Here is a 27,069-nt window from a genome sequence, read left to right on the forward strand (position 1 = left end):
AGGGTACCTGGGGCAGGGTACCTGGTGTAAATGGAAGTAGCAGGAGGAGAAGTCATGCTCTGATGACAAGAGGGCTTGGTTTCACATCTGGTTTCACTTCTGGTCCATGGGATGCTGCTGGGAGGTTTCTCACCCTTACTGGCAAACATTGTCTTTGTCTCTCCAAAGTATCCCCCACAGCATGCAGCCTTGGCTGGTTCATGAGCACGGACTGGAGAAGGTTCCACAGATCATGGAACCCAGAACCGATTGAGGGTCTAGGGATCGGTTGTAGAAGTGAGATTGCCTACACTTGCTTGCTGGAGTGCTGGGTCCTCCTGCATCCTCCATGGCCCTTCACTTTGTGGTGTTTATTCATTATTATTTATGACATTTATTAATGAATAAAAAAGAGAGAATGTGTATTTATTAAAAGTGAATAAGGGGGCAGCCCAGGTGGCTCAGCGGTTTGGCACCACCCTCAGTCCAGGGCGTGATCCTGGAGACCCAGGATCGAGTCCCACATCGGGTTCCCTGCATGGAGCCTACTTCTCCCTCTGCCTGTGTCTCTGCCTCTCTCTCTCCCTCTCTGTGTGTCTCTCATGAGTAAATAAATAAAATCTTAAAAAAAAAAAAGTGAGTAAGAGTTAAGTCATAATCCAGGAATCCAGCTCTGTGACTGATGCCCATGGTCAGCCAGGGATGATCTTTTGTAAACCACCAGTGCTCTCGCTTCCTTTCTCCTCACTTCTGTCCTGATCAATTAGCTATATGAGTGTGGAATTTGGAGGTAGAAGGCCTCATTTTAAATTCAGCTTAGTTTCTTACTTTTTCTTGGGTCTTCATCAAATTCTCTCCCATCCCTGAGCCTTGAATGTTTTTAATCCACAAAAGGGGAAGAGCAACATCTGACTTTCTTTAAGTGTATTAAATGTGAAAAAGCTCTTAGAAACTTCTAAGTACTTCCCAAATGTGAGCGGTCATTTTTAAGTTCCTGGCTGGGAACTGAGTGGTCAGACACGTGGACAGGTTGGAGTGTCCTGAGAAAGTGTGGGAAAGAAGTAGCCAGGTAGATTTGGGGAGGGGCTATAGGCTGGGCTATATGTTCTAGGTGTGGGGGAAGGTACCTAAAGGATTATCTTGAATCATGCCCATTTTTTTATAGGAGGAAACTGAGGTAAAGGGGTAAAGAGCTGGGCCCAGTTCCCACATTTCCTTTCTTTTCTTCATTATTTTAACAGCATTTGTTGCTACTTGCACAAACCATATTGAAGAATTTTTTTATTTTTAGATTTTTATTTATTGATTTGAGAGAGGAAGAGAGAGAGGCAAGCAGACTCTGTGCTGAGCATGGAGCCTAACCTCACAACCCTGAGATCATGATGAGCCAAAACCAAGAGTCAGATGCTTAATAGACTGTGCCACCCAGGTGCTCCCTAGGAATTTTTTTAAAAAATTGTTTATCTGTTCTCCCCATTCCAGTACTGCCAAGACTCAGTCCTCTGAGAAATGAAGCCTGTGTGACTGGTTCATCTTTGAAGTCCCAGCCTTGTGGGCTTTGGGCTGGCATATAACTGGGCTTTGAAGATGTGTCCAATGGACGATATGCCCGATGCTTCTCTTGGCTTCTGATCTGGAGCCTTGATAATCTAACTGCATTTTCCTGTCTCAGGGCTGATGTGTATACCCTGGGCAAGTCCTGCAGGATTAGGCCTTGGGAACCTGCAAAAGAAATCCTCAGCAAAAGAATTCCTCAGCAGAGACTTGGCTGGCATTCTACATCCACTTTTCAGGAATTAATAAACACAGGCCAAAGAGCTATCCATGTGGCAGGAGTGAGAAAAGTGAATTCTTGAGGTCATGGACACGGCAGTATGCTTGTGATGCTGCTATTTCAATGACTAGGAGTATGACTAGCCCCTTGGAGACCCTGTGTTGTGTCTGTAGAGTGAGTGAGGGAATGAATGAATAGCTTCTTTGGAATATTGATAAACTCATAGCACAACTGCAAGATGATTGTTGGAATGACACATCGGTGGCCCCTCAATACTCTTGAAAACTAGGGCATGAGGGCAGAGGGATGACAAGAGGACACAGCGTGCTTTCATCTGTCACTGCAAGTCAGAATATCTGGTTGGGCAGTTTCCATGCAGATGGGGGTGGGACTGGGGAGGAACTGCAGCTGTGGTGGTGGGAACCGCCACTGAAACCGTAAATATGCCAGGGAGCCACGCTGTGAGGCTGACAGATGCCCTGCTTGCAAGGCTCAGATGGGAGGGACGTACCAAGTCCAGATTTTAAATTAGATTCACCTGAGCCCAGTCAGGGACCTGTCATCCTTCCGATGGAATGGTAAAGGGAAGGGGGGTAAGGGAAGAAAATCTTTGTAGCTGAGCCTACCTGACTTTCCTCAGTGGGAGACACATGAAGACTGTTTCATGTCAAGAAGAGGTAGTTAAAATGCAGACTGCTCACTCCTGGTCTCAGAATTCGGGAGGTGTGGTTCATGCCTGTGGACCACTCGTCTTCCCTCCCTTTGATCTATCACTTGATGTAGAGGAAGACTTTTATGTGTGATTCCTATATAATGGGTAATTTAGTCCATCCCATTATGAAAAAGTAGTAAGTCCAGCTCGAGTACGTTTGCTTTCAGTTTTCCCTTAAAGTGGCTAGTGAGGTATTATTCTCACACGCTTTAAGTAGCTTGAACACTTTTGCTCAGTTGTTTATAATATAATTTGGGGGTACCTCTTAGGCAGCTTAAAGCTAGTAGGTTGCAGGTTAAAAATACAATGAGGATGATGACAGAATCAGCCAGTGTGTGCATTGGCCTGAGCAAGGTGACCAAGAGATTATTTCAGCATATCGACCAAATATGACTTATCTTATTTGTCCCTGACATTAGCATATCATTGTAGATGCTAACTATTGGGTCCATTTCTGGTCTCTTTGTGCAATGATCCATCCTTAGAAAAATACCCTGCTTCTGCTCAAAGCCTGAATACCAGATTTCTGAATTTGCTTTCTTAGCTGGCCATATGAGAGTCTTTAATTTATAAGGAGTCAACCACAGAAATCCTGGGCTTGAGCCTCAGACATGACTATATCTGAATGAAGGAGCTGCCCATAGGAAAGTTCAAGTTCACCAAATTCGGGTTAGCCACAACCAACCAGGACTAGTAACCCTGGATTCACAAAACATATGCATACACTTTCTTCTAAAATGACTCAAAAAATTTTGGGGCACCAGGCTGGCTCAGTTGGTAGAGCATGTGACTCTTAAGGTTATAAGTTCAAGCCCCATGTTGGATGTAGAGATTACTTGAAAACCTTTAAAAATAAATAAATACAATGATTTGAAAAGTTTCAAGGTTGGAGGAAATGTCTTCCCTCACATTTGCATTTCTCAGAGCAAATGCTATACAAACTGATATTTCTCTAGGAAAAGGTGTACTTTAAAATAATAACTGGTGAAAAAAATAAAAATAAAATAATAACTGGTGGAATTTCCCTTTAAAATATAATTTTAAAGCCTTTGGAAAAAATACTGTGTGCATTTGACCTTTCTTGGAGAGATCTTAAAGAAGCAGGCAAGAATGAAAAAGAACAATAATTCCCATGTTTCTATTTCGGTTGAAGAAGCATAAGGGGAGAAGAAGGGGGCTACTAAGATCTAACAGAATGGAGTTTTTGATTATCTAACTTTTGGGGGGAAATGGGATAAGAAGGTGTGTGTAGGGATGCCTGAGTGGCTCAGTGGTTGAGCATCTGCCTTTGGCTCAGGTTGTGATCCCAGGATCCTGGGATCAAATCCCACATCAGGCTCCCTGCTGGAAGCCTGCTTCTCCCTCTGCCTATGTCTCTGCCTCTCTCTCTGTGTGTGTGTCTGTCATGAATAAGTAAATGAAATCTTTAAAAAAATAAAATCTGCCTTTCAGGGTTGCAATGACAAATGAACACATTAAAGTACTTTGTAGTGTTGAGTACATAGTAGGTTCATAAGAAATTTTAGTCCTGTCCCCTTCCTTTTACTAAAAATGGCAAGAATCTCTCAGTAGTACTCAAGCCCCGGATGACTCTGGTGTCATCTCTTGTTTAGAGTCCTTTTAAGTGCCAAGGGGCATTTGAGTGGAGGCAGCAGATGAGATGTGTATGAGGCATAAGACAAGCCAGCTCTGACTGAACCCACCTCCTTCTATTCTTTCCTCCTGCCCTCCCCATCCCCCCTGTCTACCTCCCTCCCAATTGATTATATTAGATTATATGTACCCAGCCTGGGGGACATACAACACCCTGGATCTACAAAAGAATCTGCATCAACCAAACATTTGGATTAAGAGGGGTCAAGGTTAGGGTGCAGAGATGGGGCTGGAAACAGTGGAAAACCAGGATTCTTTTTGCCTATACAGGAGAGATAGATGGTAGGCAGGCCAAGGTGAGGTGTGTCAGTTAGAGATGTGATCCCCTGGAGAGGCAGCTGGAGAAATCTGTAGGGCCCCATTAGAAAGGGTTTGGGGTGTTGTGTTTGGACATTTGGACCACATCACATGGCACTCCAGATAGCATGACCGTGGAGATGGCAGAGGTGGAAGGGGACACTGGGCCAGGAAAATGAGAGGCTGTGGGTATTCATCAAGGCATGGATGCTGGCACATCTTTATTTTCACCTTTTCAAAGAACACTGATTTTGATGGTTTTCTCAGCTTGGACTGCTATAACAAAATACCACCGACTGAGTGGCTTAAACAACAGACATTTATTTCTCACAGTTCCGGAGGCTGGGAAGTTCATGTTTAGGGTACGAGAATGGTCCGGTTCTGCTGAGACCTCCCTTCCTGGTTTACATACAGCCAGCTGCCTCTTTGCTGTCCCCTCGTGGTCTTTCCTTGATGCGGGCATATACAGAGGGATCTAACCCCACCATGAAGGTCTCAACTTCAGGATCTCATTTAGACCTAAGTACTGCTCAAAAAACTCCTCTCCCAATATTATCACATCACAGGGTAAGGCTCCAACATATGAGCGTTGGATGGGGAGAGGAAGACAGGCATTCCATCCTTAACCAGGGTGGTGCAAAAATGGACTCAGACTCTTCATATTTCCCCCCTCAATACAGAGGGTCAAATTAGATGACAAAGTTGTCATTTTTAAATTTGTCATCATTTGATAAGTGCACCTGGAGCCCCAGGCAACACAGACCATTTCATGGGTTTGTGAAAAGGAAGATAAAATGCATGCACTTATAATGCTCAACATATCCAATATTAAAATGTTCCTATCTTGGAAAAAGGAGGTGTGAGATCTTACTTTTTGCTAGAATTTCTTACCCCTATGCTGTCAGACAGGCAACCCATATATCAAAAGTGAGAGATATCAGCGCCCCTGAGTATCTGTCTTGGTGTCTACTACCTATCACCAGAGAGATCTCTGAATTATTGAAAAGAAAGTCTCACGTTCAAAATCACTCTGGTGATTTTTGCAACACGTGTATTATTTGAAATGACTCAGAGTCTGACGACCAGAGTTTTGGAAATAGGCATCTTCATTTGAAGTGATTGTCTTTAATTGAAATAAAAAAAGAAGAGAGGTTTTGAAGGGTAGGGCATGAAAAGATACAAAATGGTGACTTTCTTCTGGCATTCTCCCAAGAGGTTGAAACATTGGTTTAGGACTTGGCTTATAAGGCCTGCACATTTTGTAGAGTTCACAGCTGTTTAGGCTTAAAAGGTAATTACATTTAATTATCAGTGTCTGATAAAACACACACAGCCACTCTGGCCCAAGTGGAGCCGCAGCCATGAAATGAAAAGTTACCCTTGAAGATGCAGTGCTGATTCTTTTGAAAAGTAGTTCCTTGCCCCGAGACTTCTCTGAACGTTTATCAGAGGGAAATTACAGTAGAGACTCTGGATGTAAAGAATGTTGGAAGAGTGGAAGATTTATGTGCCAATTCTCAGATTTATTTTGATAGATTGTACTGTATCAATATGTAAAAATCTAATAAATATAACTCTTTAAAGAGGGGGCGGCTCTAATTTTACTATTTCAGAGAAGAGGTTTGGCAAAAAGTCAGAATGTGCATTAAAAACACACTTTCAAGAAGTCTAATAAATAAAGTCTTTGAAATATGGTTTCCCAGTGAAAGGCATTTTAAATCATTTTGATAAAGAATCTAAATTAGACCTTTAAATAAGAAAGGCAAGTTTTCCTTAACTTATTATTTATAGATAGTTTGGAAATAAAATCTATGCAAGCTGATTTCTTCTTCCATTCTTTATAAGGCAAATAAATATATTGTCAAGTTTTAACAGCACATGTGGCTAGCCAGAGATCGCGGTCTTTAAAAGGGGAAGGGCGAAGGCTAGGTAGCTAGCATTTACAGAGTGCTTAGTGTGTGCTGGGTGCTGGGTGCTGGGTGCTGGGTAAAATGGTTTATATTCACTGTCTCATTGAGTCTCTGCTCACAGAATTAAGCAAGCAGGCCTTGGAGACAGAATGCCCAATCTATTCTAGCTGTGTGACCTTCAGCAAATTACTTACCATCACTGTGCTTTCAATTCCTCACCTATAAATGGGACTGGTAATAGTACCTGACTAACAGGGTAATTAGTAGGTTAATTACGTTTGGACATGCAAAGTGCTTGGCACTGTGCCTGGTACATAGGAAGTGTCAGCAAATGCTAACTTGTAGAATAGTTGTCCTCATTTTACCTGGGCTCAGGTGACTAAGGGATTTGCACACAAGTGCAAAATTGGTTAGATAGAATCTGGACTCAAGCTCTGGGTATTGACTGTGTCTGGGGACATCCTCAGAGCAGTGCACATTTGGAATAGTGCTCTTCACCACTTCTACCTCCGACTCTGTCATTCGCTTTCTTTCTTTTCTTTCTTTCTTTCTTTCTTTCTTTCTTTCTTTCTTTCTTTCTTTCTTTCTTTCTTTCTTTCTTTCTTCTTTCTTTCTTTTTTAAAGATTTTCTTTTTTATTTGAGAGAGAGAGAGAGAGAGAGAGCATGAGCAGGGAGGAGCAGCAGAGGGAGAGGGGGAAGCAGACTCCTTGCTGAGCAGGAAGCTTGCTGGCCCAAAAGGCTTGATCCCAGGACCCTGAGATCATGACCTGAGCTGAAGGCAGACACTTAACCAACTGAGCCACCAGGTGCCCCCTGTCATGCTTTCATTCATTCATTCCATCATATTTTATATATGTATATCTGTATGTTTTATATCTATAGTATTATATAGTATAGAACTATATATAAAAATCATAATCTATTGTAATATGGTATATGATATGATAAAACTGTATGGCAATAGTATTATAATATCGCATAAGGTAAAATATATATGACTTTGTAATATACCATATACTATGTCATATATTAATGTATTATATATTACTATATATATAATGAGGAATCATATTTTATATTATGCATCATTTATTATATTACACATAACATCTTATAGGTTTAATTTAATTTTTTTACATACTCTACTATATAAAAATATATAGTATATACACTATACAGTGCATGATATCCACACATGTATACCTTATACCTATACCTATAATATATATGCAAGATGCACACGTATGTGTGCAGGTACATATACATATGCATATGCATATACACATACATATTTGTACTGAGGACTTACTCTATGCCATGCACTGGGGATGAAATGTGGCAAGAGAGACCCTGTCCTATGGGACTGAACTCACAAGAGAACAGGGAAGACAAGATGTATCAACAATTACAATGAAATCATTAACTGTTATGATCAAAGGAGATGCAGGTTGCAAATAGGATACTGATTGTGGAGTAGGGGCAGCTACCTGCTGGGCGACAAAAGAGTGTTGAGAATCTGGTTATTTTCATTAGACTTTATTTGAGCAGGTAGACTTTTAATTGACCAGAATGCCCCGTTTCCTACATATTTTGAATAATTGAGCTATTGCTGAAACAACTACAAAGATCAGAAATGGTCAAGATGATGCTCAGGGCAAAGTTTATGCTGATGGCACGCAGCTTGGTAGAGTAGAAAGATGTGCATGAGTCAGCAACACTTGGGTTAGAATCTTGTCTCTAGATTCGGTGACTCTCCTCTGACATTAACTCATTTGAAACTCAGTTGCTATCTTGTGGAAAGAGAGATGGTGTTTCTTTCATAGAATTTTTGTGTGTTCCAGTGCTCTCTGCCCTTAGCTTCCTGCCCAGCATAGAGTTTCCATTTCCCTGGCAGATGTGGGGGGTCAAACATGTCAGGACTCTGAATAGCTCACCTACAGGGGGTCGGGCTCCTGGTGTTGGGTGGGGGAGGGGGGATACTTGAATGCTGAGTAACTTGCCAGAGCTTGAACCATTTTGTTGACAGTCCATTCTTTCCATAGTTGCAATGGAAGGGCTAAGTGTTAAGTGGGATCAGAGAACACTTAGGGATCCTCAGAATTTGCTATTCGTCATTGGGAGTTTATCTGTACAGTTTCCCTTGGGTCCATTTGTGGGTCAGCTCTGAACTCTCTTAGGGTAGCAGAGTTTGGGGCCATTTCACGGGCTGGTTTGGGATCAGACTGTCTTTCACTTGTGTGTTCCCAGTTGGTTCTGGATTTCCTCTCTAACCTCCAAACTCCCTTCTTTCTCTAGAAAATGACACGCTATCCTGAGGAAATGTTGGATGACCTGGTAGCATTGGAGGATGATATATCAAAATGAATTAGAGTTGAGGTTTATCCCCAGTGAGTCCCCCAGGCACTGATGCGAGAAGTGCCAAACTTAAGGTATTCACCATGGGAAAGCTCATGGACTTTCACACCCCTCTTCCAAATCTATCATCTCAAAAGCCTCACTGGAGAACTGACCGGCGATACACCTTCTACCGCCTGATTGCTGCAATGGTAGGGAAGTGGGTGGGGGTAGATGGGGGGTGTTAGATTTATAAACCCTCCTTTCCATCCCTGCCTATGCATGCACAGGAACACATATGCAGCGGGAAATTGATGCCGTAAGCACTGTTTAAAAGTATTTAAAAACTGATTTTTATTTATAAAAATGCTGGGTAGTGTCATTGAGGCTTAGATCCAAGCCTTTTGCCATCCCAACTTAATAGCCAGATACACCAAGGAAAATGATTTCTCCATCCTGCTCAACATTCATATTCACACGGACGCCAAGGGCCATCACTTTTCATATTAAGGTAATCCACAATTGTTTATATCCCCAGCACCCGAGGAAAACGAAACTGCCTCCTTAATGAATAAATTGTTATTTCGCTGTGAGTAGAAAGATATATGGTGAGGCAGTTAAATGTCAGGAAAAATCACATTCAGAAGAGCATCTGAAATTAAAAGTATGCCATGAGATGTGACATTCTTAACTTCATAGCTATTGAATGATTGTTAATTAGATTAATGACTGTCCGGTACACTGAGCTGGAAGCTTCATTTTCATGCAATAAGGTGTGAGCTCGCTTGCTTTGCCTGCCTGGGATTGATCTTGGGGCTTCCGAAGCAGCTGCAGGAAGAAGTGCAGCCATAAGGTTACTACAGTCGCAGCAAAAGAAAAAAAAAACATAAAAAAAAGAGAACGAAAGTCTCAAAAGCCTGAGTGTCTGTACCTTCCTCCACAAACCCACTTGTCGATTAAATTAAAGCATTCCTCTCAGCTCAGTTCTCCAGTCTTCAAATACTTCTCAATAAACTGTTGGAGATCTTAGCCCTTGTAAGAAATGAATCATATTTTCTCTGGCGTACTTGATCGCTGTTGACTACTAATTCACCCTGTATTGATCTCAAGGCCGTATTTCTTACCGTTTAGATGGGGAATTATCTTGTGCTATTAAAATGTTGCCAAGTTTCAGAGACCCTTACAATCACTGTACCCAGAGGCCAACTTCATCCTTGTGAAGCGTGCAAGAATTGGGCATTCAGACCTGACTTCTTGCTCCTTAATGTCTTGTGTCTTCTTTGGTCTGTGGGTCTGTGGATCAAGAGGCCCTGTTATTTGGGGGAGGGAAAGAAAACACAGTGCTTGAGAAGGAGTGAGAGCAGGCTTATAAAGAGATGGCATCTCCATGGAGAAGCTTGCCAAATTGCCTTATTCTAACACTTTTCTTCCTGGAAATTGCAGAAAGAACTTTATTTAAAAGGCTCCGTGGTACAGAGATTTTTTTACTTTGTCTGAAATACAGACCATGTAAAACAGGAAAGACATAAAAATATCATCTTTTCCTGAGTAGAAGTAGAATATGCATTCATTATAGAGAATCTGGACAACTTAGAAAAGCATTAAATGGAAGCAAAACTGATCCACAACCTCACCTCTTAGGGGCTGCTATTGTCAACCTCTGGCTTTTGTTTTGTTTTGTTTTGCTTTTTTCTTTTGAGTGAGAGAGACGGGGAGAGAAAATCTTAAGCGAGACGGGGAGAGAAAATCTTAAGCAGACTCCATGCCCAGTATGAAGCCCAGCTTGGGGCTCCATCTCACGACCCTGGGATCATGACCTGAGCCAAAATCAAGAGTTGGACACTTAAACCAGTTGAACCACTCAGGTACCCACCAACCTCTGTATTTTGAAAGAAACAGTATATAGTGTTTAAGAATGTAGATTCTGACCCCCAGATGCTTGGAGTGTGAATATAGGCATCACCATTTACAGGCTGTGTGACTCTGGGCAGTTGATTCATCTGATTTACGGGGATCTTATTAGTGATGACTTTAAAGGGGCGTTGTGAGGGACAAATGGGATGATCTGTGTTGAGAATCCAACCCAGTGCCTAGCACCTAATAAGCATATGATATACGCAACTATCATCATTTGATTTTTTTGTGTGTATTAGGATTCACTTCCTCTGTACACAGGCATGTAAATGCATACATGTGATCACACATTGTCAAGCATTGGCTACCATGTCGAAATGTGTTGATCAGCATTCTATATTATTTCATATATTGAGCACCTGAATTTAATGTACTTGTTATACGACTTTGCTTTATTGAATTGTAGTAATTTATATTGTGGCATAAATCATAGGAATAGGAAATGAAGGTCCATTTTCCCCCCAGGCAGCTGAGCAGTTCTAGTGCAGTTCTTGGAAATGGAGCCAGATGCCTTATGGAATGGGAGAGGGCCAACTTGGCTCTGTGCACTGGGCTTATATAATTTTCCCAGTGAGACAGTTTTTGAGGCAAAACACAGAAAGTGAGGAAAATGCTCCCAGGTTCATTCCCCATCCCCTGACCATTAACAGAGTCTTATTGAAAGCAGCCCCTCCACAGGATTTGAACCTATGACCTATGAAGCATGAAGCAGCTTTATTTCTCAATCTCCTGGAAAAGCTCTTATCCTGGTGGGTAGAATCAAACCGATCCAAACTGGCATCTGGCCCAGACCCCAGAGAGAAGGGTTACTTTTCCTTTGAGGTGGGATTAAGGAGACTAGTTGCTCTAATGACTGTCTTTGCAAGAATTGGCCTTGGGAAGCAGGGTGCAATTAATTGGGTTGAAACTGAGCCAAGATCCTTGGGTTATTATCTCTGCTCATATAAGATGTGCTAAGGCATTGTTAATGACCTAGCAATGGACCTATGTTTGGAAGAAGAAGAAACTGAAGAAAGATAAGACCACTGGATTAGAAAGAAGCAGTCTTTGAGTTTCCAACTTCTTTGCTAGGCATCACTTTGGTGTTGGCTCAGAGTTGTGAGTAACAGCACTGGAGTTGCCTTGATTGCCTTTCTGATCTGCTCTACATATTGACCACTTCTGAACATAGTCATTGGTGTTGCTGTTGAGTGTGGGGGCCTAGTTTAATGGTTCAGGAGAATAATACCAAGTTGGTTGCGATTGAGCTGTTCTCTCTTGCTGACCACAGGACCTGGAATAGCTTCCAAGGGCATCAGCCTTAGGGCCTGGAAGTTCTAATGGGCTAGGGGTCACAGGTCTTTAGACTAGCCCTACTACTCCCTCTATCTCCCCACCCAGGCCCAAAGCATCCCTCCCAACTTCCATCCCAGCCCGTCTTTCCTTTGTACGCCTCCATATTTTTCTTGAAATTTCTTTCTCACACCTTCAGCTAAATGCTGGTTTTCTAATTCATGGAGATTTTTGCCAGAATCATAAATACACATTTGTCTTTTCAACATATCTATACCGTTTCCATACACACATTTTGTTTAGCCTTGAAAACATTCTCCCACCAGGCCATACACCTTCTCACCACAAATGTTACCTGAGGGGTGAACAGGCCATGCCACTTCGGGATGAGGAAATAGGACAGAGTGATGCAGCCACTTGCCCGAGATCCACAGCTAGTAGCTGGTGGAGCTGGGGTGCAAACAGTCTTGATCTCAGCATGTCGGTACTCTTCTTACTTGTATTAGGAAGGAAATGACAAATGATCTGACCCATCATGTCTTCCATGTTGCCTTCTTAGGAGTAATGATGAGCTCTCTCATTATGTCCCTTGGTTTTGTAGAATAGATTAGACATCACTCAAATTAAGGAGCTCTGGGCTTGCTTTCTGCACAGGACGGGTCCCTTGGACCCCTTCAGGGGGTCTGTTCTAAATGCTCTGCCTCCTGTGGTCTTTTAGACACAGACAAGTCCCTCTGCCTCATAACTCCTGCCTGTTTGCATTCTGGCTCATGGCTTCTCTCCAGCTCCCTTGTCCTGGATGAACTGATTTTGGTTTTTGTTTTTTTTTTTTATTATTTTCTGACCAGCCCTCCCCCATCTGTTTGCCTGACCCCATTGCATCAGGATGTCCTTTTGATTTAGAACCAAGCTTTCTCTTCCAGGTCAGGAGGGGTGTCCTCTGGGAGCCGCCACTGCTCTGAGTGCTCTCCTCCGCAAGAGTGTTCCAGGCATGACATGCCTCTCCTCACACTGCACCTCATTTGGTGCCTTTGTTTAATCATTTCTTTTCCGAGTCCTGGCAACTGAGTAGCACCTCGACACGGTTATAAACTTCCACCAGTTGTCACTGATGTTTTCCAGGATCAAAACTGCATTTTTTTAAACCTTCTTCCATTGGAGGCTAAATGATACTCCTGGAACAGCCCAGAAGAGCCAGGCAAAGCACTGACCAAGGAGGGATGACTATTCTGGTTAGAAAAGAGACAAGCTCTCTGAGCTATAAAATTGTACAGGAAACAAAAAGAAGCCAAATCCCATGGCATGCATTCACAGTTACTCACTTATTTGTCCAACAGACATTTATGAAGCAATGGGGCAAGCACAGTGCTGAGTGTCACAATTATAATGTACAATAAGACATGGCTCCCATCCTGGAGATGGGAGATAAGAGGGATGGAGATGAGAGGGTAGCATGGTGGTTACTGTAACAGTGATGAGCACAGGTGTCAGGCACATTTCAAAATAAAATTACAGTCCCAGATCTATGAATGTTTCCCAGAGGGGAGGCACTCTGCTGAATTGAGCTCAATTAAAATTTGAGCTTGGGAGTCCAGCCAAGGATGGGAAGAGTAGTATCTGCAAAGGCCCAGGGAAATGAGAAAGCATTGGAGGAACTGCAAAGAAGGGAGAAAGATGAGGCCAGTGGGAAATGCAGAGTTGCACAAAGGGGTCTGAATGGCATGGTAGGGGCAACAGGGGCCCTGACGTCTCCTCTTGATGGCAGATGGCATGACCAGATTATGTAGTTGGTGGCGTGGTGACAGTGAGCATTTAGGGTGCTGGTTCATTCCTCCAGGGGAGAAGAAAGGAGGGCCTACATCATTGTGGATGTATGGGGAATATGGGCAGGTGGAAGGTATTTTGGAGATTTAAGCAAAGTACTCAGGACTAACTGTTGAATGAGTGAGAGGACAAGGTTTAGGAAGACCCTATTTCTGCCCAAGGCAATTGTTGGATGGTGGATGGTGCCATTTGGTGAGAAAGGATGCAGGTGTAAGTCTGGTGATATGGAGAAGATGAATTTCTTCTTGGATATGAATATTCACTTGGACAGGTTGACACGAGCTTGGAAGATATGTCTGACCTGGAAATGTCTTCTTGTGAGAAGAATGTTGTGGGCTGCTGTGAAAATTTCCCACGATGACCTGGAACCCAACTTCAATCTTTGGAGAAGAACAGAGAACTATTAGAAGGTTAAAACATCAGGAAAATTTCAATTGCTTCCAGGGTGTGGACAAGGCAAAAGAGTGCTGTTAACTCAAGTCCTTTTCTGTCTTTTCCTCCCAGAATCTGATAAGATGGTGGGAATTGTGGTTTGGCCTAGAGTTTGGCAGTGCAGTTGAACATGTAGTTGACACAGTTGACCATGCAGTTGAAGTGACGCACTGCAGTTGACAATGTTGTTCTCAAAGCAGATTCATCATCTTGTTTGATCACCCTGACATTAGTGTAGGAAGATATTTTCATTTTTTTTCCCTTGATAGGTCAGAAAATTGGCTCGGTGGTGGTTAGGGGACCACAGAGCTTGAAATCAGTGGGGCTAGGACCAAAACCAACATTTCCTTGCTTCAGTTGTTCAACTTGCCCCACACATGACACTGTCATCAGTGATTGAAGAGCTACATCTGTTCCCTAGAAAACTAGGGCTTCTTGAAGGCACAACCCCAACCATTGCCAAGCCTTTTTTTCATGCTAACATTTCCGTGTGTCTTTTGTGGAGATCATCACATCCACACCACAACCCTGTGGGGGATGAGGAACACCCCATTTGAGATGAGGACATCAAGGTTCAGAGATTTAAGTAGTCTGCTCTGTGGCAGGGCAGGAATTTGAATTTATATCTGTTTAACTTTGAAAGTTCTGAGTTTTGTAAATAAAGGCTGGAAATAAAGAAGAGTGCTTGGCCACCAATAAAGCAAAAACATAAGAATTATAAGCAAGGAGGTTTCACTCTTATTTTTCTTAATGGATGCTTTTTGCTGGCCATAAAATAATAACTGCTCACTCTAAAAAATTTGAGAAGGCAAAAAAGCAAATAAATAAATCAGTTAAATGAAATTGCTCACCAGTTTGTAAATCGCTGGAAGGTCAGGATTTCATTTCTTTTGCTGTGCTGGAGTCCCAGCAATTGGAAGACTGAGTCACATCGAAAGAATATAAAATGGCCCATAATTTCACGTCTTAAAGATAGGGGCATTAATATTTTGGTGCCTATTCTTTTGGAATTAGATAGGTAGGTAGGTAGGTAGATAGATAGATAGATAGATAGATAGATAGATAGATAGATAGATAATGTTGCCAAAACCCAAGTTTGGCTGCCCATTGCTTGAAAGGCCAATATTCAAGAGACAAACTTTCATTGGAAAGTAATTTTAGTTTTATTCAGGAGGAGGCCACCTGTGGAAAAGGCAGACTCCAAGGTTTCTGCTGGCCCAGAGATTTTTAAAGGGGTTTAATAAGTTAAGGGGGCATGTCTATGACATTTCTTGATTGTGTGCATACTGGATGATGCCAGCTACAGAGTTATCTCAGTGCTCAGAGAGTGAACAATAAAGTCTGGGGCTTAGAGCCTGGGAGAACCTGGTGATGTGCAGAACTGTTCAGTTCTTTCTAGGAAAGAATATCTGATTTATAGATATGCAAAGAAAGGTTTTGTTAATCAGGATTAACTGAATTAACTGTTAATCAGGATTCGGAGTTTGAGTTTATGTCATAATAATTTTTCCTTTCCTGGTACACTGAGAATGTTTCCCTGTTGGGAAAGATGTATCTTACTGCTTCCAGGGAAGGATTATTTCTCTATGGATTTGAGATGTCCACTACAGACCTTTCATAAACCCCCTTCCACTTCTCACAGCTTGGGGAGCTTCCATCAAAGCTTGGAGAGTTCATTCCTACCATAATGGGGGTCTTGGGTGCTTTGTAGAGAAGGAGGGTGGCCTCATGCCTCAATGAAAGGAGCTCAGCAGTAGGGGCCATTTGTCCACATGTGGGATGTCTGTGTGGATGCCGCAGTGTTCCCTGCTGGGAGCCTGTTTTCTCCAAGAGGCCCAGCTCCTCACTGCAGAAACTTAGTGGCGTTTTCTAGTTTTGGCAGACCCCCTTTCAGGGCAATTACAGCCTGAGGAAGCTAGCCCAGGTGCATTACATGTAAGCTTTAGAAATATGGTCTTCTGGTTCCTTGTACTAGAAATTTCCCTAGATCATAACACTTTCCCTGGATCTCAAATAACCCCTCCTTCCTAACAGCAGTGAGCTACCAACTCTGACACACATGAAGGATCCAATTTTCTTCGAATTGAGAAGAGGAAAAATACCGTTAGTGAGTTTTCATCATTAATTTGGCTTTTACAAAATATAAAACACTTGGTTATTGCAGTCCAAACACACATCAGCCTTGCTGCAAGGGACTTAGATTGTGGAATACAAATCATTCTGACCAAGTGTACAGAATAAAATTGCCCTACGCTCACATTTTGCGGATGTAGGTTCCAGTAAAAGAGAAGGAATTATTTACAATCACTGGGTAGCAGCACCTTAGGAAATAATCCTGCTTTCTCCCTCCTTTTAAGATGAAGTTGCCAAGTCTCAGAGCTGGTAGTGACTTGCCCAAGGTCACACCTATCACCGAGGGCTGAGTCCCTAGTCTTCCAGCCCAGAGCTCTGCTCCACAAATCCAATGTGTGTGCTGAACTTCAGAGCCACTGTCTGTTTTGCCCAGTACAGTCCTCAGAGTTGAGCCTCTCTTGGGACCCAGTAGATCTGGCACCTTTCCTCACAACTCCTTTCAAAGCCCCAGACATGGGCCCAGACTGGGCATCTTATGTGCAAAGACTCCTCTCACCTAGGCAATTGAATTCATCTGAAGAAGCCAGGAAGTGGTAAAATGTCCCAAGAGCCCCACAGGATAGATGATAGGATTATTTTACATGTGAATAACTGAGGATGAGGGCAAAGAATTATTTGCCTAAGGGCAGGGGTGGGGCGGGGTGGGGGGTGAGGGAGGCCTCCATTCAGCCTCAAGTTTGGGTCAAGGATCTTGTTTCTTTACCCAGATGTTTGTAGTCTCCACTAAATGCTAAGAACAATTGCCAGGCTTTGAGCTGAGGGCTCTGCAGGCATCCTGTGCTTTGATCCACACCCCCAGGCTACGATGTGGGGATTGGTACAGTGGTCAGAGGTAGAGGAGTGAGAGCCCAGGAGAGAGATACAAGGCTGATCTGGCCTTCTCTGGCTGGGGGCCACTCTGATGCTTGGTGTCTTTATCCTGCTGGCCTCTCTGTGACTTTGGACAAAACATGAGGATGGTGATGCAAGTCGGGAAGCATGCTAGGAGGATTCCTTTCTCTTTCTCCCTGCCTCAGAATGACAAACAAAACCCTAAACCTTTGTATCATTCATCTCAGGCTGCTAAAACAAAATGCCTCAGACTGGGTGTCTTAAGCAGTAAACATTTATTTGCTCAGTTCTGGAGGCTAGAAGCCCATGATCAAGGTGCTGGTAAATTTGATTCTTGTAGACTAGAATTCAGCTTGTAGACTAGTTGGCAACTCACCATGTTGTCTCTTGGCCTTTCCTCTGAGTGTGTTCAAGGGAAAGTGGGCAGGGTGAGCTCTCTGGTATCTTTTCTTATCAGGACATTAATCCTACATGATAAGAGGGCTGCCATTATTACCCCATTTAACCTTAAGTACTTTTTTAGAGGCCTCAGAGCCAAACACAGTTACCTATACTGGGGGTGTTAGGGCTTCAACATATGGTTTGGGGGAGGACACAAACATTCTGTCCATAACAACCATCGAACTGTAAATGGCAAACTACAACAGGTCCCCAGGACTTCCCAAGGCTTCCTAATAGCCTGTTGGGCTTTGCCAAATTATGGAGCTTCCATGTTGACCTTAATATTTTTTTAAAAATTATATTAATAAAAGGCTGACTTTTATTCCAAGTAACTTTCCAAACATGGTACATGGTTAGTCTTCCACCATGGCTGGTCTTCCACCAAGCCACCCTGGCCCAGGTTGCTGTGCCTTGCTGTGTGTTGGCGATGGTCAGGCCCAGGTCAGGAGTGTTCTTTTTCACAACTGAGATCTGAGAGCATGCATTATATTTGTCATAATCTTAATAATGAAAATAGACAAACTTCTGGTGTCCCGAATGGTTTGGACTCCATTTAGCAATTGTGTTAGATGTTACTGTTAGCATTAGCTTATAAATATAACCAAATATTATGGAAAGCACTTAGAATAATGCCTTGCTCATAGTAAGCATTGTATAAGTATACAATAATTACACATTGTATAAGTGTATTACCATGGTTGTATTGTTGTTGCTAATGTTGTCCAGCTCAATTCAATTCCACTAAACTAAATCCAGTGGTTAGCCTGTTCTATACTAAGCACTGTGCATTCAGTATTGGATGAGGCAGATGTGGCCTCTGAATGCACATTGCCTTCCTAAGGGTTATTAAAATAACACTGGAGCATGGCAATTTTGCTTAGACAGTTGTCAAGTGCCACACTCATTTTAGAGATGAAATTAGGGGAGTGTGGGCCTGTCAGAAGGTCTGGGTTCTAGTCCTGGTGCAGCTACTGACTAGCTCTGTCACAAGGAGAAGAACTTCTCTGGCTCCAGTACTTTTTTCTGTAATGGAAGGAGTAACATAGATAATCTCTAAGGCTTCATCACTCTGGACATTCTCTGAGGAAAGGGCATGGAAGCCATTCCATGCCAATCAACCTCTCGGTCCCAAAATATCTAGTACATTTTTGGTTTATCAGCTTCTGTAGATTGAATTTAGATACAGTTTGGGTCTATATGTTGTAATATATGACTGAAACCAAGGATCGATTTTTCTGGACTGTTTAGTCATTAGTGAAGTCCAGATATCTAGATATTTCACTGACTTTACAGTTTTTGTTCAGATATTTACTATCATGAAGACAGGGCTGCCACTCATCATTTGGATGAACTGAGATCATTTGCTTGCCTGAGCACATCATCATCCTTTTAGGGGCCATAGCAGATGATTCTTGAGAGATGGTCCATTACCCAAATTGAACAAAATATCTTTCTGTTTGGGTTTGGTACATCCTCATATTTGGGAGTGAATATAGGAGAGCTTTCTTCTAAAAGAGGAAGAGCCAGGAGCCACATCAAAAGAGCAATGGAAACATAAACTTCTAAATGCCAGGCCTTAAATCATCTTGGCAAATTGTAAGTCTGCTTTTTTCCATTCTAGTCTCCAAAGCTTGATGATGGATTGCCATTAGCTGGAAATAGTCAGAGCTTATGATATTAACCTAGTTGTTAGAGTGATTAAGGGCATCTGTTCTCCACAAATAATGGGTCTCATTCTGAGAGTGTTGACTATGGCAAAGTCTTTTAAGTTTTGATGAAGAACTCCCTGGCTTAGACATTTACCCTATACACTCATGAATGGAATTGGCTGACTATTATAGAAAAGATATTACTTATTAGTAATTGAAGAACCCACCCCAAAATGGCTTTTTTTATTTTGTGTGCAGGCAGGTTCACTGAGAAGGCTTTATTTCCATCTTTGAATTTTTTTAATTCAGGCAAACCTAGGATCTAATAATGTTGATGATGAATTATACTCCACATCACCATTTCTGGGATTGGTTTCATTATGTTCTTAATGGATAGAAGACATAGAGCGCAGAAATATTTTCTACTTTTCCTAACTTTATTCAAATATAAGTGGCAACATGAGAGCCTCCACCATCATGGATTTCTCTTCTTCAAAGGCATCCCAACAGATACATAGGGTTCTAAGATGTTTCATTTGTGCTCATATCTGCAAAGCTATGACATTTCATCCTGCTCCTAAAGAAGAAATGCTTCATTTAGCCTATTTTTAATTGATCCAAAATAATAATAAAAAAAATTTCCTCAGAACCCTATTTTCCAAATTAAAAATAAGAAAACATCCTGTAACTCCAGGAACTTTGGAAATTCCAGTAAAATGCTTTATAGCAGTGTTACCCAGAATCAGATTTTCATACTTTCTCCCTGTCACACTACAAACTCCACATACTTTAGGAAAATATAAATTCCACCCCCTCCACTTAAATACTTCCTAGCTTTCCTTATTATTATTTTTTTTAATCAGAGAATGGCCATTTCACTTAGAACTCCAAAAAGAGTGGAATTTTCCTTAAAAAGTTTACTTCTGCTCATTCCCCTGAGAATCCTGTTTGTGTGGCCCCTTCTTTTCCACAGCGATTTTGCCATCACTGTCACGGAAGCATCACCTTCCCATAAATTTCATCTCAAGTTGTGTCTTAAAAGTTTATCATTTATTTATAAATGGCACCATTTTGTCTACAAAATGTAGAAAACTAGGGGTGTATTCTAAACTATGATTTACAAATCATTTAAGATGCCATTGGCACTTGAAACAAGCAAAAAAAGAGCCAAGTCCAAACAAAAGACAATAACAAAGAAGTATATGTTTTCTTTCTTCAGTAGAAACCTCAAGGGGCACCTGGCTGGTTCAATGGTTGAGCATCTACCTTTGGCTCAGGTCATGATCCCGGGGTCCTGGGATGGAGTCCTGCATCAGGCTCCTCACAGGGAGTCTACTTCTCCCTCTGCCTATGTCTCTGCCTCTCTCTGTGTGTGTGTCTCTCATGAATAAATAGATAAAATCTTAAAAAAACAGAAACTTCAAGTTTGTTTGTTTATTTAATGTTAGAGTGACAGAGATTGTTTATCTTTCTTATGTAGAAGTCAAATGAAAAAAAAAAAGTCAAATCACTGTAAGGTGAGAAGAACATGTTCTCATTCATTATATGCATGAGAAAATAACCAGTACTATCAGTGGTTGTTATAAAATTACTACCTTTTGTAGTAATGCTCCTCCATTAAGTTACATGTTGCTCCCAAATCTAGCTGTTTCATTAGATCAGTTATTTTTCTTTTCCTCTCTTTTTTGTCTTATGAAAAGCATCTTACAGGATTGGGAGGATTGCACCTCATCCATAATCACACACCATCACTTTTATTAAGGGTTACCATATAGAGAGCAATTAATTTCCTTCTTTGTTAGTTTAAAGGCTCATAGGAATCAAGACTAGCTTGTCATTGTATCTCACTAGCACCTAGCCTAGGCACTGGACAGAGTGAAGTTCCAAAAAGGTTGGATGAATGAGTGTGGATTGACTGAGAGAAAGGAAGACTTGGTTTTTCTGTGACATTGTAGGGTGTATTGGGATCCCAACTAGTAGAAATGAAGGCTAAGATTGTGACAGGCCCATGGGAAGCTAAGTTGAAAAGGGATCTCCTCCTGTACTTATTGAGGTTTTTTTTTTGTTTTGTTTTGTTTTGTTTTCAGCAATGAATCCTCAGTCTTGTGTTTTCTCAGGCATTTGAAGATAGACTATAGAAGGGTCTACTTGTCTCAGAATGAATCAACCCATGGAAAAACCACTTGAAAACTTATTGGAATGGCAACTTGAGCATGGTGTTTGCTTTTTTGGGACTTTCTGGATGCAACTCTCTGCTTTTCCCCAGCATACATAGAGCTCTATCTAGAATTGGCTATCTTTGCTTTAGTTTTCAATTATTTGGGTCAATAAGTAGTGAATTAGAAAGGAAATAATTTTTATCATGGAATCTGGGTTTAAACTTAGTTTATTTTTTATTTTTTAAAGATTTATTTATTTATTCATGAGAGACACAGACTGAAAGAGAGAGTCAGAGACATAGGCAGAGGGAGAAGCAGGCTCCTCGCAGGGATGCACACTTGATCCCAGATGCCGGGATCACAACCTGAGCCAAAGGCAGGCGCCCAACCGTTGAGCCACACAGGCGTCCCTAAACTCAGTTTAAAACTGAGTTACAGACTAGACCTTCAATCCTACTACTCTAGATTAGGAACTGTTCAGCTTCTACATGGGGTTTGGGCCTTCCTAAATACTTGAGTGTCAGTCTACCCAACAAGAAAATTGGCTACAAACACAGCAATCTCCTACCATTACAGATGCTTCCTCAGATCTAAGTCTGCCAGGAGGGAGGCCAGTGAAAAACTGCACTGGTTTTTACATTTCTGCTAAAAACAAATTTCCATCCCTCCTTTAGCCACACATGAGTTTTCATCCATAGAGATGAACACGGAGAGATGATAAACTGCATGCCACCTGTGGACTTGATGTGCAATTGTCACACCTGAGCCAATAGAGACAGGATTGCAAAGGACCTTGCTAATTGTCCACTAAGGTGGAGGTCTTCCTTCTGAGGATGGTTTTAGTATAGGTCTGCAAGAAACAGCCCCTTTGCCTCTTGTTAGGATTCAAGATGCTCTCGTGCAATGCAACTCTCCTCTTACAGATCTGTAACACTGGCTGCACTTAGAAACATTGCTTAAAGCTTCGGAGGAGAAACAAGCAATGCAGGACATTTTCCTCTGTGTATGGCATGTACACAAAATATATTTTCTCTCTTTAAAGCTACGTGTGGCAGTGTTTTTTATATTCTTGGAGAAAAAAAAAACAGCGCAATTCTGAAACTCTGATTTTTTGCTATGGTAGAAGCTGTTGTGATGTTTATAAATACCCCTCCTCCAAAAAAATAGCTCAATGTGAAGTTTTTGTAAAGAGCAATTGTCTAAGAAAAGTAAAAGTAAATATCCACAGCAGAGGTAGCTTTGCTTTCCTTGGAATGGGTGATTTGCCTAGAGAATGTATTTCAGAGAACGGAGAAACAAGCTCATTTCTCTCAGCTTCTATCCCACGTGTGGGTCAGGCTTCAGCTGCATATTAATTTTTTTTAAAGATTTTCTTCATTTATTCATGATAGAGACACACAGAGAGAGAGAGAGAGAGAGAGAGAGAGAGAGGCACAGACACAGGCAGAGGGAGAAGCAGGCTCCACGCAGGGAGCCCGATGTGGGACTCGATCCCGGGTCTCCAGGATCAGGTTCTGGGCCGAAGGCAGGCACCAAACCGCTGGGCCACCCGGGCTGCCCTGCGTATTAATTTTTATGGGCGAGTTACAGACTTGGGAGGAGAGGGCAGGGGGCTTTGGAAATGGAAGAGCAGGGTGACCCACACGCTGCAAGAGCGGAGAGAGGAGTCTTTAACTACAAGCAATTGATTTTATTTTCAGCTTCGAGGCTTTCATCACTAACACAAAGGGTATACAAATTAATGGAACTTTCTCTGTCATTGGTGGATTAAGCCCCACAGACAACATCTGATGGCTACATAAAACCCTAGTTTACTTATCCACAGTAGAAGGATTTATAGTGCTTGGGTCATTTGTTAATTCATGTCTCTCCCGTATCACCCCAAGATCAAAGTGGAGAGAAATAGGATTAAGAAACATTGGAAGATTTTTTTCTTTTGGAGGATGCAACTCATCACACTGTTCTCTCTTTATATAATATTTATATAGTATTTAGTTCTGCTTCATGGTTAAGAACCAGTGCTTGTGTCGACAATGAACACTGCAATGTTGAAGTTCTTTTTAAGACAATTGGAATCACTGGGATACACAAAGGAGAACAAATCAAACTTGTGGGCAAGCGGCAGGATGGATACAGGTGTTGATGATCAGATGCTCTGGCAATCTATTGCCCCCATCAGGGTGAAGAGTTCAAATCTAGCCTGCTGGTGAACAGTGGGGATGTGGTAAACCTACTTGTACTATTTCTTACAGATCATACACTGCTTTCATGGTTGTTGGCACATCTAATCTGCACCATGGAGTATTGGTGTCTGCATCTCCCAGGAGAATCAGAACTCTGTACTATTTCTTACAGATCATACACTGCTTTCATGGTTGTTGGCACATCTAATCTGCACCATGGAGTATTGGTGTCTGCATCTCCCAGGAGAATCAGAACTCTACAGGCAAAATGATGTACCTACAGTCATGCAAAAGGACTGTGGCAGTTCCCATGGAAACCAAAGCTTTTGCTCCAATCCTTAGTTCTTTCAAAGATACCAAATTTCTCTGAACTACAGAAGAAAGAAGGAGAGCTGGGTTTTGGGTTTTCTGGCTTTTGTTGTATCTTCCATTACATCCAATCTCAGGAAATTAGGATTTATAAAATAGTCCCAACTGACTCACTGGGTCAAATTATGCTGCCTCTCTACAGTATGCAAGTATGCTATGTCTGATAGGATCAGGACTGAATTCAAGGCTTACAGTTCAGAGAATCAGATACATGATACCAGAATGTCTCTCAATTATGAGTGAAATAGATCATGCATATTTTTAAAACTGTATCTTCACTGCTAATGATCTTTTAGTAGTAATAAGTTCCCATGATAGAAACAAAAGTTGCTTGAGTTTTTGATCCATAGTGTGAATAGTATCATACTTTCTCCTTATAATTTTTTATATTAGGAGAGTAATAGACTTTTATTGTGTATAATTTGCATTTTCTAGAAATAAAATCAAGCAAATAGTTCACCTGTAATCCTACATTAATTTTATAAATTATTTACTTGGAATCTTTCTTTTTAAAAGATTTTTAAATTTATTTGAGAGAAAAAGAGAGAGAGACAATCAGGGAACACAGGGAAGAGGAGCTGAGGAAGAGGGAGAGAGAAACTCTAAGCAGACTGTGCTGAGTGTGGAGTCCAATGGGGGGCATGGAGCCCCATGCTAGGCTTGATCCCACAACCCTGAGACTATGACTTGAGACAGACCATCCGACCAAGAGTCAGATGCTTAACTGACTGCACCACTGAGGGATGCTTATCTACTTTGAATCTTTATTTGATATTTGTATCCTATCCATAATACATTTTAATATTATGTCATTTTAAAAAATACCTTTTAATTACAATCATGTCTAAAAGGGAAGAATTTAATATACTGATTTCCAAATCTTGAGTCTTTTTTTAAAGCTTTATTTATTTATTCATGAGAGACACACAGAGAGAGGCAGAGACACAGGCAGAGGGAGAAGTAGGCACCCTGTGAGGAGCCTGATGTGGGACCCGATCCCAGGCCCCGGCATCATGACCTGAGCCAAAGGCAGACACTCACTCAACTGCTAAGCTACCCAAGTGTCCCTAAATCTTGAGATATTTAAGCAGTTTTATTGAGGGATAGTTGACATATAATAAATTGCACCTGTTTAACATGTATAATTTGTTCATTTTTTACCTACTTGTGAAACATGTCCATCACTTCCAAAAGAATGCTCATGCCCCTTCTTTGTAACCTCTCTCTTCTTACCTCTTCCCAACCATATGAACACCAACTTATTTTCTTTTACTATGGATTAACTCATATCATCTAGAATTTTGCATAAGGAATCCAATAGTAGACAGGCACTCATTTTTTTCTCACTTCATTCGCTCAGCATAATTATTTTTTGTTTCATTAATGTTGTGTCTAGCTATTGTTCATTTCTTTTATAGCTCAGCAATGTCCCGTTTTTATGGCTAATGCCACATTTGTGTATCCATTCATGGGTTGGACATTTTGAGTTGTTGCCAGCTTTGGACTATTACTACTAGCCTTTGTCTGGGCACATGTTTAATTTATCTCAGGAAAATATCAAAGAAATGAAATTGCAGAATCAGATGGTAAGTCAATTTTTAACATTCTAAGAAATTACCAAACTATTTTTCTGAGTGATCCTACCATTTTGCATTCTCTCCAGTGTCGTACGAGAGATTCTCCACATCATTGCCAAACCTTGGGATGGCCAATGATATTAATTTTGGCCAGTCTAAGAGGTATGCAAGTGTGGTTTTTCTGTTTGTTTGTTTGTTTTTGTTTTGCTCTAGTTTTAATTTCCACTTCCCTAATGACTAGTGATGTTCAGCAGCTTTTCTTGTCTCATTTGTCATTTGTATCTCTTCTTTGGTGAAGTCTCTTTTTTTTTATTTTAATTTTTAAAAGATTTTTGGTGAAGTCTCTTTTAAAGTATATGCCTATTTTGGGGGGTGGTTGGATGACTCCGTCAATTAAGCCACCAAATCCTGATTTTGGCTCAGGTCATGATCTCAAAGTTGTGAGATCAAACCCTGTGCTGGGCTTCTCACTCAGCACAGTCTGCTTGGGATTCTCTCTCTCTCTCTTTCTCCCTCCCACCACAGCTCTCTCTCTCTCTCTCTCTCTCTCAACTAAATAAATCTTCAAAAAAATAAAATATTATGCCTATTTTTAAAAGGTGATTATTTCCTTATTGTCAAGTTTTGAAAAGCCTTTATATAATTTGGATATAAATCCTTTGTCAGTTTGTGATTTGCAAATATTTTCTCCCAGTCTGTGACTTGTCTTTTCATTCTTCTAACCGTATCTTTGAAAGAGCATGAGTTATTAATTTTGATGAAGTAAAAATTATCAAATTTTTCTTTTACGGGTTATAAATTTATGGGTTATAAATTTTTCCTTTATAGATTCTTTCATGGGTCATTCTTTTGACATTATATCAAATAAATCTTAGCTTAATCTAAAGTAAGAAATAGTATTTCCTTTTTTTCTAGAAATTTTATAGTTAAATTTAGTCCTATGATCCATTCTGAGTTTATTTTTGTGCATGGCACAAGATATCCATCAAGATATTTATTTGTACATTTACCATGTTTTGTAGCTTCCAGCATGTAAGTCAAACTTATTTTGTTAAATTTATTCTTAACTATTTTATTATTTTTGATGAAAATGTAGGGAATTGTTCTCTTTATTTTTAATTGTTCATTGACTGTAAGTGGGAATATAATTGATTTTTTTTGTATATTGATCTTGTGTCTTACAGCTTTGCTGAACTTAGCTATTAGTTCTGATAGTCTTATGTGTGTCTGTATTTGAATTCCTTAGAATTTTCTACATGTAAGAATATGTCATTTAAGAATAGAGATATTTTATGTCTTCTTTTCTAATCCTTCCTTTGCTTTCCTACTTGCTGTGGCTAGAACCTCCAGATCAATTTTGACTGCAAAAGGAGAGCAGATATCTCTATCTTATTATTTCTTTCCTTGATCCTAGGGGGAAGGAATTCAGACAATCCACCTGTGATGTTATCTGTAGGTTTTTGTATATGCTTTCTATAAGTTTTAGTAGCTATTCTACTATTTCTAGTTTGCTGTTTGTTTTTATCATGAACATGTGTGGATTTTGTCAAATGCCTAATTGAGATGATCATGTGTTTTTTTTTTTTTTTTTAAAGACTTTTTTTTTTTATTTTATGATAGTCACA

Source organism: Canis aureus, chromosome 2 (genome assembly GCF_053574225.1).
Source record: "Canis aureus isolate CA01 chromosome 2, VMU_Caureus_v.1.0, whole genome shotgun sequence".
Taxonomy (NCBI): domain Eukaryota; kingdom Metazoa; phylum Chordata; class Mammalia; order Carnivora; family Canidae; genus Canis; species Canis aureus.